The sequence below is a fragment of the Hippopotamus amphibius genome, chromosome 5 (genome assembly GCF_030028045.1).
Source record: "Hippopotamus amphibius kiboko isolate mHipAmp2 chromosome 5, mHipAmp2.hap2, whole genome shotgun sequence".
Taxonomy (NCBI): Eukaryota; Metazoa; Chordata; class Mammalia; order Artiodactyla; family Hippopotamidae; genus Hippopotamus; species Hippopotamus amphibius.
This window is the reverse complement of record NC_080190.1, coordinates 40,837,268-40,851,909: the sequence shown is the minus strand read 5'-3', so window position 1 is coordinate 40,851,909 and position 14,642 is coordinate 40,837,268. Positions and strand designations below refer to the sequence as shown.

The following is a 14,642-nucleotide window of genomic DNA, read 5'->3' as shown; positions in this document are numbered from 1 at the left end:
TACGTAGATATGTTGAGATCATGAAAGAGGAAGGGAAAGGTAGCCCATACAGGAAGGACAGAGATAACCTAGTTTGTTTCTATTGTCTAGGATCCAGTCAAGCTGAAAATGTATAAAGTGGGTGCTCCATTCAAGAAGGAAGCCTTCATAAATAAGTGCACCTGAGATCATAACGCAAAGCACCTGAAAGATGTCTACAATGATCCTTATGCTTTGGAAATAAGGACACAATTACCAATGTTATTGGAACATTCTCACAATAGAAAAAGCATCACTATTTCTAGGATATCTTTGTTGCCTAAAGTTAAAATGCAAAGTACAAAGATTGTCAATCTATGGTTTAAAAAAGGAACGACTGGCTCTGGCCCCAATGACTTTTCAGTCATTCAAAAGCTGGCTTTCACCTCTCCAACCCCCATCTTCCACTTAAAAAACCCTCGGCTAAATAACCCCACTGGTCTAGTTTTTGTTCCCCTAAAGCAATGGGCACATTAACACCTCCACACCTGGGCCCATACCATACCCTCTGTCTGATGACCTCTCTCACTCTTTGTACTAATTTTTACCTTCCAGACCCACCCAAACCCCTTCCTTTTCTTGGAACCCTCCTCACTGGCTCAAGCCCCAGGGAACTCTCCTCTCCTCCAAATGCCTACAGACCTTATTCTTTATACCTCCATCTCCAAACTGACTTCGCCTTAGTGTCTTCCTTCTTTTTGAAATCCCTGACTTTTCTCTCTCGGCTGCTGACAAAAGCCCATCAGAGGCAGAGGTGGTGTTTCAGAGGCTTTGTGTCCCCCAGGACCTAGCAGACTCGGAATAAATAGTTGTTGTTGATATAATGATGTTTCAGTTATATAACAGCCACAAAGGAGAAAGGAAAACTTTCCTTTCGACTGCTCACACATCAAGAATACACAAATATTATAGCTGTTCAAAGCAGTTGGCAAGCAGAACCCAAACGGCAGATGCATGTCTTTGCTCTACGACACGTTCCAACAAAAAAGAATGCCACTACTGAGAAAGCAAATCTGATACTTCCTAAAGGGAAGTACAGTTTACAAAAAAAGGGTCAGCACATACAATCTCAGTTCCCCAAATACTAACCCACTCACGAGAACAGAGGGACTGTCATTCTATCTTCCCTTTCAAGTAAGGAACACATACATACACATTTGACAATCTTGCCAAAGTACCAATTCCTCCTTAAATAGAAACATCTACCTGTTTACCTACAAGTTCTCCTAAGCATAAAAGGTAGCAAATGGCAGTTCTCCGAGGCAACTTATAACTATTAGAATCATCATAAGGTTCCATTTGTTTATATGGTTTAAAACTCAAAAGTTATATGACATTTGCATTAGAGCAAACCTCTGCCCAAGTCATTATCATACATACACACACGGAGTCACTTGTATCCTTTGATTAGTGCTAATATAGTTCTGCTTTTATGAGATGGGAACAAACGCTACCATTGTTCTCAAAAAGCTATGTGATAAATCAGCTGTCCTGATATGCAATTACATTTATTATAATTGCCCGTGACAAAGACAAAGACTTCTTAAATATTCCAAGTATAAACAACCAAATGAAGTAGTCAGCATACTTTAACTTACAGGTAACAGAAAGGGCACTTGAAGCAGCAGAGACAAAAGCAAGATAGACTCACTGACTTTAGAAACATGAAAGCCACAGGGGTGGCTGGGCTTTAGGACCAACTCAAAATGAACTCCACCAGGACAAGAGCACATCTTTGCTTCTACAGGTCGGCTTTGTTCTCCCTTCCTAAAATCTGCCTTCTTCCACTTAACTCTACCACTAAGAGGGGCTATTCCATAGTTATAATTTTGAAAATTCTTAAGAAAACTCACGCTGGTCCAGCTTGGAGGCATGAAGCCACCCCAGTGGCCAAGGTCCCATGACCGACCAGTCTACAGTAGAACTACCTAGTTGAACTGCAGGGAAGAGCAGTAAGTTCTCCAGAAGATGAGTTTACTTCCCAGAAGTGGAAAGGAGGGCTCATTTGTCTACCCCCAAAACATCACCACCTATCAAGAAATTCCATTTCAAGTCTAACACAAAAGCTTATCTAAGCAGTCTTCAACCTGGTAATAAATTACATTCTGAAAGTTGTTTAATGAACTCTAAAGTTAATGAACACTTTTGTGGCACCTGAAATGCATTTCACTATAGACCAAATGTAGAGAGACTAGCTTCTCTGGCCAGACTTTAAAGGCCTATTTAACTCATGATTTATCTGAAATATAATGTTAATAATATTTCCAATATTATACTCAACCCCCATTCATAACATTGTTCCTATAGGAAAATGCATTTGAAATTCCACCTACCGAAAAGAAAAAAACAAAAAAACATGCTCAATTTAATTCATTTACTGAGTATCTAGCAATGAGTGGCTTCTATCACGCACATATCACTTTATATTTAATCTGTACACAGTAAAGCAAGGCAGGTATTAACAACTGCACCGAACACACAGGAAACTGGGAGTTCGAGAAGGTTTTGAAGCCTAAGGTCAATCATGAAGACGAGTCAGAGCCTGCCTCAAAGCTATGAATGTTTGACCCCAAAGCCAGGACTCTTCTGTCTGATACTTGTAGCAGCCAGACAAGAGTGGGCTTTCGGTTCAGCCCACTGAGAGCTGAGCTACTGTTTCTGACTCTAGATTTCCCTGCAGAGAAGAGAAGGAACTAGTGGGCAGTCACAGTCAATAACCAGACAATAACTTTCTATAGCTTCCCAAGAGAAGGTATTTCTCTGTGGCAAAACAAGAGAAAATCTTTCTCTGGGTAAACCTTAAATTATACAGATGCTTGTACTGACATGAAGATCGTCTGAAAATTGAGGGTCTGTAAATAGTATCTTCATAAAAAATTTATTTTGCCCTGTTGAAAAAAGAGGGCATTATCTTAGAGGGCACTTAGGTGTTTTAAAAGAAAATTAAAATTGCAAAGATAACTAGTTAAGGTGACTCAGTTCTGCCAAAATAAATGCAATGGATGCATTTCACAGCTTTAACCATATTTCACATTTAAAAAATGTTTTTGGTTATGCAGTATTTACTACATACAAAAGAATATATTTAAGTTGTCAGGAAAAATAATATTTTAACATCAACAGCCTGTGAACCCACCACCCAACCTAAAGGCAGACCATTAGTGATAAACCATGGCAGCTCCCTGAGTGTTCCTCCCTGTCTAATGGAGGCTGACAACAGCTTCTTTCTGTGCATGTTGGACAAAAAGTTTGAAAGCCCTCGGTGCAAGATGGGGCTTTAATAATAAATTAACCCAGTGTCTTCTGAAATCAAACTGGAGAGGTGGTCATAAGTAACGAGACAGAAAACAGCTGAATTCAATCATAAAGGAAGGGGACAGGTAAACTGTACACTGTCTTAACCTAGAAACTGCTGTCAGACAGACTTGTAGGAGCTTTTGGTTTTACTCCATGGTCCAAAGCCAGGACTAGTCATTAGTCAGATTATTAGGCACGTGACCTGAAATATGACAGGTCAACTGGAAATTATTCCAAATTGAGGTAAGGTGTTACTAAGCCAAGACAAACTGGTTCTCCCATGCAGAATCTTCAACACATCAGACACCATAAGAAAGAAAAGGAAAGGAGCATGCGGACTAACAACAATGAACTTCACTTCATACATCATGGAGAGAAGAACTAATAACTTGAGGGTGGGAAAATCAAAGAAAATAGTAAATCATTTACTAAGAGTCAAATTTTGTTGTAACAGCATGTTAAGCAACTTATGTTACAGGGAAAAATTAAGATAAATAAGTTAAAGAGTTTACAATGTATGTCAAAAGAAAGGACACATACCCTAAGCTAGTGAGCGAGTCAGTATAAACTGTTTGACTAAAAACTACATATTGAGAATAAGGAAGTCGAACATGCCACGCAAATTAAATGGTACAGTAAATACATGCCAAGGAGGAGATGGAAAAGGGAAGATAAGCTTAACTAAGAAAGCAATGACACTTAAAGAACATCTTAAGGATGGCATACAACGAAGTGGGGACACCTACATGAACACAGTTTGCCAATTATCAAAGTGACACTCTCCTTCAGCACTTGACACTGTCTGCTGAGATACACAGCATGCAACTGCATCATACTCTAAGATTCCTGAAGGCTGGGTCCAGTGCTTGGATGTTTTTAAAACCCCAGATGCCCAGACCTTGACTTGGGACATGTTCTATAAATGTTTGAAGAAAAGAAAAAAATTAACAGCAAGTTGGTCAACCATAAATACCTTATTTAAATGCCTTATTTGAAGTGATAACCTCTGATGAAGGGTGACCTCTTCAATGCAGGAGAAAGAGTGTAGTACAACAGATGATGGGGAACACTGTTTTTCAACTTAAAAAGGAAGCTCTCTGCACAAGATGTGTGTGTGTCCTGAAAGGGAGAGAAGGTGATACGTAAGGGGTGAAAAAGGAGTGTACCAGTTCAGGCTAAATTATGCTGCAGTAACAACACCAACATTTTGGAGGCTGACAACAGAGAAAGGTTTATTTCTGGCTCCTGTTTGGTTCTTTGCAGGTGAGCCAAGGCTGGGCTCCATGTTTTCTTCACTCTAGGACCAAGGCAAAAGGAGCACCTAACTGGGACAGGCTGATCTCATGGCAAAGAGAAAAAAAGAAAGATGGCAAAACCAGGCAATGTCCATTCTGTTTCTGCCTGGAAATGGCACATGTCATTGTTATTTACATTTCTTATTATTTACAAGTCCTATGGCCAAGCCAGCCACGGGGCTCAACCCTCAATGGGATGTGAAAGCATAATCCTCCCACAGGATGGAGGGTGGGTAGGAAGGAATAGCGAATGTTTTGACAATATTATAACCTATGGCAAAGGGAATGGAAAATGGCGAGAGAAGTGCTTTCTTCCCTTCAGTAATGAGAGAAAAAGGTGTCCTATTATAAAAAGCAGTCCTTCCATTTCCGTGGTACTTTATGCTATTCTCATTTTTCAGATATTGTCTCACGGTATCCTTACAACCATCCCAGTGTGATCCCAGAACTTGCCCAAGGCCCCAGAGGCATCTGAACTGGAACCCCAAGTCTGGTGACCTCTCTCCAAAGCAGCCTTTGAGGCCTCTGTTTCACCCACAAGATGGAGATAATCCTATACACTTCCTAAAAAGGTTGTTGAAAGATTAAGTAAAACAATGTATTTAAAAGACATAAGCACATAAAAGTAGTCAATAAATACAAGGTAGCATTATTATTAAATTATGATATTTATCTCTTAACACATATCTTTCCCAAATTATCTTTAAATTTAACTTAATTTGTTTAGATTCCTTAAGGAGGAAATGCATTTATTAATGATGTTTCCTTCCCCTGTCAAAACCATAAGCTCCCCTAGTCAAGTTTTTTCTATACACACACACACTTTCTTCATGACTTCTCTTACTCGTTTACTCCCTGACTGGTGAGTTTCTTAAGACTCTGAAGAAGTTTCAGAAGGCAGCACTATTAATAATTTTTATTTCTTCCCAAACAAGAAAAATTAAGGAAAATTGAAGACACTCAGCCTTCATTTCAAGAATGATATAGATTCCACACATGGCTCCCAACTGAGAATAAATAAAGGACTCAGCATCAAAGACTATCTTCCCCCTCCAGCCCTAATTAGCACTACCAGCCTTCCCTCCTTGCATTCTACCAAACTACAATTCCTGCCTTTCCCCAGAATGGAATCTTCCCTTCCCACCTCTGCCTCTTGGCTCAAATTGTTTGTTCTACCTGGAGTACTCCCTATGCACTGCCCCAACTCTGTTCAAAGATCCTGCCCAAATAATTAGGTAAGTGCACCCCAGTGCGTGTACAAAGATGTTCATCATAGTGTGCCTGACAAGAATGCAACGTGGAAAGCAACCTAAATGCCCACGAACAAGGAAATGGTTAAATACATTACAGATCACATACACATGGAATGCTATAAAACAATAACAAATAATGTAGATTATACATATTGATACGGCATGCTCTCAGTACATTATCAATCAGAATCAGGTTTCAAAACAATATTAATAATGACCCATTTTAGGGAGGAAAAAATATAGGAAGAGTATGGCAGAATACAAAAAAAAAGAAAAACAATGCTAATAATGGTATCTCTGGGTAGTGATTATGAGTTTTCTAATCTTAATAATTTTCACATTTTAAAGCTCTTTCCAATTAGCATTGTTAACTTTTATAATCGAAAAAAGAAGTATTTTAATTAAAAGGCATTAATCATTAAATACCCAGTTCAAATGTCGTCTGCTCCTGAAACCCCCCCTGTCCCCCCGTCTAGCCCACTCTTATCACACAGGTAATTCCTCTCTCCTGTCTGTTTCCTGAGTATTTAATATATCTATTATAACATTTACTACATTTGTTTTGAAATGACAGTTTTCTTTGTTCAGGCTTGATTATCAACTCCTGAAGTGGAATAAGCCTGTTTTATTTTTACTGGAATCTACCCTAATAACCCATGACTCCCAAGTATCCAGAAACTACTGAGTGTGTTGATTTGAATATAAAGCAAGCCTATAAAATTTACACATTCAAAGACTGTACACCTAGCAGTGCTCTAGTCAAAAATTCGTCTATAGTGGGGATATTCAGAAATTACATAAGGTCCATTCTGGGGAGAAAAATTATCAATCACAATATTTTATCCGTGGCAAAATTTCTCTATTAATCATTACTCCTATGTTTGCTTTCAGAGTTACCAAAAACACCCTTATTCAACTTCACACATAGGTCAATATTTCTCAGTCCAGAGGCAAGTCTCTTAGATTTTTATCCATGAGCTTCCTCTTCAAACGGACAAGAACTACTTTTGTAATAATCAAAGTCCAATTCCGACTAGGTGGAAAATATAAATACCTATTGTTTTAGGAAGAAATAAGGGAAATAAATGTTTTAAGATTATGTAAGTCTGATTCAGGGAATTGACACAAACGAATGTTTTGAAATATCCAAGGCATTTTTCTAAAGGTTCAATAAAGAATGTGTTTTGAGAACTAGGTGGGTGAGATTTAAAATAAAAACAACCACCACGATCTTAGCTGTTACTTAGCAATTTCAGGCTTCAATTGTTCCCTTCTAAAGGGCAAGTGAGAAAACTGAAGAAACTGCTTCCAGAAGAAACAGAGATATCTGGTCCAGTTTCCTTTCTTTCCTACATTTTACTCCTTAAGATTTTAATCCAGCTATTATGAACTTTGAACTGCCCAGGTTTTTTTGTTTGGATTTGCTCTGCTCTCTCTGGAGACAATTCCTTTTCCTTAATTTCTGAATCAAAACCAAAGCTACTTGTCCCCAAAGAGTCACTAGCTGAGGAAATGCAGATTCGCAGGAATACAGAGAAGGGAAAGAAGGAAGTTCAAAAGGGTGTGAACAGTCTGACTGATTTCCAAGTACTGTCACTCAAAAGCCAGAATGAGTGAGGGGTGCCGGGGGCCAGTTACAAAGCTGAGTTAACAACATGGGAATGCCAGTCACACTCTAGGAAAATAGGTCTAAATTCTAAATTGACCTTAGTGCTTATCTTCACTCCAGAAGCTATGGGGGCATGACAACTTAGGTTACCCAGCATGGAGTCAAAACCAGACCTTGCTTTTATCAACCAAACCAAACTCTTACCACCAGGACTGAGAAAGATAATTGAAGATTTGTGGCTTGGAAATGTCTTCACAGTAGGAAACTTACAATCAGTGGTGTATTGGGGCCAGCTCATACCAGTCCCTCAGAACCAGTTGCTTATTCTCAGGATTTTTGGCAAGGCAGTTGTTAAACACACCATCATTAAAAGTTAAATTATATAAACATACAATTAAAATAAACTATACTAAGAACAAAGATCATAAATACTCAAAACACGTCACTTCCTGTTTTACTCTTGTCAATGCTCTTGATATTCTTTGCAACTATTGTACCTGCTTGGTAGGAAATCACACAACGGTGTGCTCCTGCACACCACTTCCCAACTCTGCTGGCAGAGACTTTGCTAGTAGTGTGAAATCAGCTAAGGTGGGAGTGTTCACATCATGGAAATCTGCAAACACTACATCCCCCTCCCCTCATCAGGGCTGGCTCTGAACATCTACCTGCATATCACTACCTGCAATGTGAACCCACCACTGCCTCACAGTAGCTCAGGAAGTTGAGCTGACCAGTCTTCTGAGTCAAGATAAAGGCTTGTAAACTATAAATCATGATACAAAATAAGGATAAAAAGTAATTACTAAGTGATACAGCCACTATGGAGAACAGTATGGAGGTTCCTTGCAAAACTAAAAAGAGTTACCGTATGACCCAGCAATCCCACTGCTGGGCATATACCCAGAGAACACCATAATTCAAAAAGACACATGCACTCCAATGTTCACTGCAGCACTATTTACAACAGCCAGCACACGGAAGCAACCTAAATGTCCATCAACAGATGAATGGATAAAAAAGATGTGGTATATATATATAATGGAATATTACTCAGCTGTAAAAAGCAATGAAACTGGGACATTTGTAGAGACATGGATGGACCTAGAGACTGTCATACAGAGTGAAGTGAGTCAGAAAGAGAAAAACAAATCTCGTATATTAACACATATATGTGGACTATAGAAAAATGGTACAGATCAACCCGTTTGCAAGGCAGAAATAGAGACACAGGTGTAGAGAACAAACAAATGGACACCAAGTGGGGAAAGCGGGGAGGTTTGGGGGGGGAATGAATTGGGAGATTGGGATACCAAATAGCACACTCTAAATACATGCAGTTTATTGTATCTTACTGTATCTCAATAAAAGTTCTTAAGAAAAAAAAAAGTAATTCCTTTTATTGTGGCCCTGTAATGTACCAGTCACAGCACAAAGTATTATCTCATGGTCTTTCGTTTCATGAGAAGTATTATCAAATCAAACACACAGATGAGTCAACTGAGGTTGAGAGGCTGAGTAACTACTAAAAGCACAACAGCAAGAGTCAGGCCTATGAATGTCTGACTCAAAAACGTATGATCTTTCCACTAACTACCCCTACTTACCAACATTATCATTACCATAATGAAACCAAAACCAACCACATATAACTGTCAGATACTCAGCGAACACTAATCGCCTCCGAGGTGTTAAAAAAAAAAAAAAAAGGTGTAATGAAGAGAAATAGACAAAGAACTCAATTTTATCCATGTTCCCCAAGTTTATTCATATTTACCTCCAAAATGTACTCACAAAAAATGGGTAAGAACTGGGGCCCAGAGAACCAATGGAACCAAGAATGATCTGCACTTGAGAAGGGCTAGTCCAAGGTTAATATAAAAGACAGCCTCTTTCAAATCTTTAAATACTTATGCTCTGTCCACCAAACAGACACACCCAACTTAAAATGGCACACTCTACCAACAAAGAATAATGCAAAAGCAAAATTTTTCAAAAGGTGGCACCAACTTTCTGAAGTGTTTGGGTATTTACTTTTCAAAATTTTCTCTTTTAAACTTTTAAAGTATTTAATAAGGTACTTAATTTAAGGTATCATTTTACCATAGTTTCTTACAGAAAATTCACCCCGTAATCAAAGGAATTCCAAAGGGCTAACAGAATTTTACTCACTGATTATTTTTTAAAATTCTTGTCATCTTGGCTTCCTATTAGTTACCGGCTTCTCCCATTGTTTCTGTACATTTCCAACACCTGCCATGAGAAGAAAGAATCTGATTATATGTCTCATAAAGACCGTTTCTTGGTTTCTACTACATTAGTCTTTTCCTTTTTTTATACCCAAAACACAGAAAAATATAGTCATCTCTTCCTTTCTCTCCAAAATCAGAAAGGCAGGAGAGAACAGCAACATAGATCACCTCAAGAGAAAAACTTTAAAGAGCAGTATTTCTACTGTTGGGGTTTGGGGTGGAGACTCTTAAAATACCCTCCTCTCATGTTTTCGGAAGGACATTTTTAGTCTGTTTCTTGGGAGGAAGCAGTATTAGAGTAAGCCACTTTCTCTCTCTCTCTCCTCTCCAGCCACTCCTCCCTTCTCAAAAGTGAGTGACTAATCGACTGGGAAGGACAGAGGAAGCTTAGAGCTGAGGCCCCACCCTGAGCTAAGCAGCAAGGGCCTCCCTCTAGTTCTCTCCAGCACCTGGGGCCAAGTTCATTTCCACAGAGTAAGCAGGACGAGAGGGCCAGCCAGCTCTGCCAGCTTCTCTCCAGCTGTTACCGGACTAGGAGGACTACATCAGGGTTACTAGGGTCCAATGCATGTTTTAGAGAAGGAGGTAACTGACACTTCTGAGTCCTCCCATCCTGTTTTTATCAGTAATTAAGCTACTATCTATGTTGATTCCCATTTGAATCCTTGCCCTATTTTTCAAATTGTTTAAAGATTATAGGACAGAAAAGATAAATGATAAGGCAACCCAAACCACCAACATCTATCAAAGGACAATGCCCAGATAAAACCTTGGCCCAAAGTCCTACCACTTCCTAGCCATGTGACCTTGGGAAAATCCACCCACATTTTCCCAGCCTCAATTTCTTTATTTCTGAAAGAGGATCAAATGGCCCCTACCATACTGTGTGGTTGTGAGGATTAGATAAAATGAAAGACATCAAGCATGCTTTGATCTAACAAGGGTACTACCCCGGCACCAAGGACACCCAGTGCTCAATGATCAGGCTTGCTACTTTGTCCATACATCTAATTCAAATATTGAAGATTTGTATAATTCATGGAATAATGGATTACACTCAGCAGTGTGCCCCCTTTTTCCAAAAGGAAGTCATTCAGAATGGTTTTACTTCTGTTTTTCAATTTCATAACATTTTAGGGTCCACAACCAAGGGATAGGAAGTTTCACTTCCTTTCCCTTCACAGAACAGCCCAAATGAAAACATCTCACTTCTACCAAGTACAATGCCAACAACTGCTCATTTTATGTGAAGAACATATGGCTCCAAGTAGACAACACATAAAATAGGAACGTGATAACTTTCCACACCTGAAGCCTCAGTGTTAAAGGTATTCAGAGAGAAGAGATTAATATTAATTGTAAAATGACTCCATACACTGAGCTACCTTGAGAGATGGTGTCACCTCAGTTATAGAATAGGTAGAAACCCCTAGTTATCCAGACCATGAGAGAGTGTGTGTGTGTGTGTGTGTGTGTAGGAGGGCCATAAAGAAGGGAGCGAATGGAAAAACATCCTGTCAATACACAGAGCTTCCTAGTAACAAAGAAAGAATTTGTCAACACCAATAAAAATAGCAGGGAAGGAATGAAGAGTCAAAGATTTGTACTGGGTTGGCCAAAAAGTTCCTTCGGTTTTTAAGTAAAAATAAAAGACACATTCTTCATTTTCACCAAGAATTTTATTGAACAACGTATTCACCGTTTTGTTCCACTATTTTCTGTCATTTTTCAGGTAACTTCATAATTCCATCTTCCCAAAACTTTTCATCTTTTTGAGCAAAGAACTGTTCCAGGTGCCTTTTACGATTGAAATTTCTTCCCTTAAAAGAATTTTTTAAAGACCCAAATAAATGGAAATCCGAAGGTGCAATGTCTGGTGAATATGGTGGATGAATCAGAACTTCCCAGCCAAGCTGTAACAGTTTTTGCCTGGTCATCAAAGAAACATGCAATCTTGTATTATCCTCATGGAAGATTATGCATTTTCTGTTGACTAATTCTGGATGCTGCTTTTGAGTGCTGCTTTCAGCTGGTCTAATTGGGAGCAGTACTTGTTGGAATTAATTGTTCGTTTTTGGGAAGGAGCTCATAATAGAGGACTCCCTTCCTGTCTCACCATGTACACATCATTACCTTCTTTGGATGAAGACCGGCCTTTGGGGTGGTTGGTGGTGGTTCATTTCGCTTGCCCCCATGATCTCTTCTGTTCCACATTATTGTACAGTAACCACTTTTCATTGCCCCTCACAATTTGTTTTAAAAACAGAACATTTTCGTTACATTTCAGAAGAGAATCTTACGTGGAATATACGGTCAAGAAGGGTTTTCTCGCTTAACTTATGTGGAACCCAAACATCAAAGCAATGAACGTAACCAAGCTGGTGCAAATGATTTTCAGTGCTTGATTTGGATATTTTGAGTATGTCAGCTATCTCCCCGGTGGTATAACGTTGATTACTCTCCATTAATGTCTTGATTTGATCGCTATTTATTTCAACTGGTCTACCCGACTGTGGAGCATCGTCCAGTGAGAAATCTCCAGCACCACAAAACTTCGCAAACCACTTTTGACATGTTTTATCAGTCACAGCACCTTCTCCATATACTGCAGAAATCTTGTTTTGCATTTCAGTTGCGTTTTTATCTTTCTTGAAATAATAAAGCATAATATGCCAAAAACCCTGCTTTTTTCCTTCCATCTTCAATATTAAAATGGCTACACACAAAAAATTCACCAATTTTGATGTTTTTTTAAATGCACGCTGATATGACAGCTGTCACAATACAATCTAACAAAATTGTTCTGAATGAGGTTAAAGACAACTAAGCGCTACTAGAGCCATCTTATGGGAAAAAACAAACGAACTCTTTGGCCAACCCAATAGGTTATACCCAACACCAAGGAACATGCTCGTCAGCTGGCTGTAGCTTATACGCCAGGTCACTTGGTATGAAAGCATTTTAAAAGCATGGAAAACGCAGACAGTTTGATGAAAGTTTAAAACACACAGGCTTGAAGTCCACCTCTGCTATTTAACAGCAGTGTGGTCTTTGCCAAGTAATTGAATCCTCTAAGCCTCAGTTTCCAAGTCTGTAAAATAAGGACAATACTACATACCTTGGAGAGTAGTTACGCGGACTAGAGATTATGCATGTACAGTGCTCACCACAGAACACGTCCCCATGTATAATTACAATCATTGTGTTTGCTGGCCACGTATGAGAGTCCATTAAATTCAGACTCTCTCTCTAGGTGGACATTTTGGAAAGAGGTTCAGATCCTACTTTTGACAACAACATGAAACTTTTCTAAGCTGATCTGAATGAAGTGTTAAATAAAAATATCCACCTTAGTTGGTAGCCTTTACTAACATGAAAACCGAAAGTTCCAGCTATGCATTTGTTAGCATTCTCCACATCAGTAATGAGTTTCTTTTTTTGATGATAAATTCTTGAAAGAGGGAATGAAAATTTTCCGCTAGTGCTAATTCTTCTGGTGTGCGCAGTAATGCCAAGTACTCAGCAGGCATCTGTGGGAAATAAAAGCCACACTGAGAGTGGCAGGCAGCCTGTCGCGAAGGCTAGCTTTGCATCACAGCCTCATCAACAACAGTATGGATTTGTCAGCTATGTTTTCAAGAAAAACAAAGACCACAAGGTGAGGCACTACCAACTTTTAAAAGGAATTTTCTATCTACAAAAAGTTCTCCTTGGGACTTCCCTGGTGGTACAGTGGTTAAGATACCACGATCCCAATGCAGGGGGCCTGGGTTCAATCCCTGGTCAGGGAACTAGATCCCACATGCATGCTGCAACTAAGAGTGCACATGCCAGAACTAAAGGAGCCGATGAGCCGCAACTAAGAAGCACACGTGCCACAACTAAAGGAGCCCACCTGCTGCAAATAAGACCTGGAGCAACCAAATAAATAAATAAAATATTTTAGAAAAAAGTTCCCCTTGACCCGCTTCATCTCTTTGGGACTCACTTCAGTGATGCTGACTGCTCAGAGGAAATTGAGTACTCTTCTTGTACTTTCAAAATTCGTGTACAATGCCCACAAGAAAATGTCTCATTACAGTTTAGTTGTTACTGATTTGTGAACAAAAAGACATTCTTTGCTATGATGGAAAATATTTTAATATGTTCAAGGAATTATATTGATCCTCAAAGATGGTCTTCTGCCACAACCATGGTTATTTGAAAGAGTTACAGGTGACTTCAACAACTGACTAATGAACTACCCATGTGGAAGAAAACACTGCGCTCAGTACTGCAGATGAGGAAGGAGTTAAACAGTGGTTGAGATGAAGTTCATTTAAGGGAATGCAGTGCAATGGCAGCAAAACCAGAATACAAGCAATTAACTTAGCTGAGGCACTTGAGAATAATCTGGATGTATAAATCCTGGCTGGGAGAGTTAAAAACCCAGTATTTCTTAATCATACATACCTCATATACAATGTTAATATTCTATAACAGTCAGGCAGAAACCTGGCTAAAAAGAATACGCTCCTTTTTGAACGCACGCTTTATCTTCTAGGTGAGGCCAAGCTCCCCCAAGGTGGAAGAAGACTGGCAGGCATCAAAACCAAAATCATCTGAGAGCTGAGATACTAGAGGGTGGCACTTGCACTAAGGCTGCAGAAGTGGATAAAGGCTCTTGTATTCTAAGACGTGACTGTTTTGGATTCTTAGCCGCTTTTCTCCTAAGGAGTTAGTTCATAAAGAGGGGTTTAGACTTCACCAATGGGAGATAGTGTCCTATGGTCATTAAAAGCCTGTGCTTTGCAGTCACACAAAACTGCATTCCCCAATCTACCTTAAAGACCTTGAGCATGTTATTTAATTCCTCTGAGCCTCAGTTTCTTCATCAATAGGATGGGAGTAACAGTAGAACTACAACTTAATGTTGTTA

General features: G+C 39.2%; 1 protein-coding gene across 7 annotated transcripts in view; it reads right to left on the bottom strand.

The window, feature by feature from the left end:
* Window positions 1–14,642, bottom strand: part of SGMS1 (sphingomyelin synthase 1) — a 276,032-nt gene that overhangs the window by 91,242 nt on the left and 170,148 nt on the right. For 5 of the 7 annotated variants that reach the window (XM_057734308.1, XM_057734304.1, XM_057734309.1 and 2 more), the window contains one exon: window positions 9,645–9,725. The exons of 1 other annotated variant lie outside the window; for it this stretch is intronic. The gene's annotated coding sequence lies outside the window, so the exon portion shown is untranslated. Of the gene's footprint in view, window positions 1–4,288; window positions 4,435–9,644; window positions 9,726–14,642 lie in introns of all 7 variants that reach the window. One more of the 7 variants, XM_057734305.1, reaches the window with a different exon arrangement.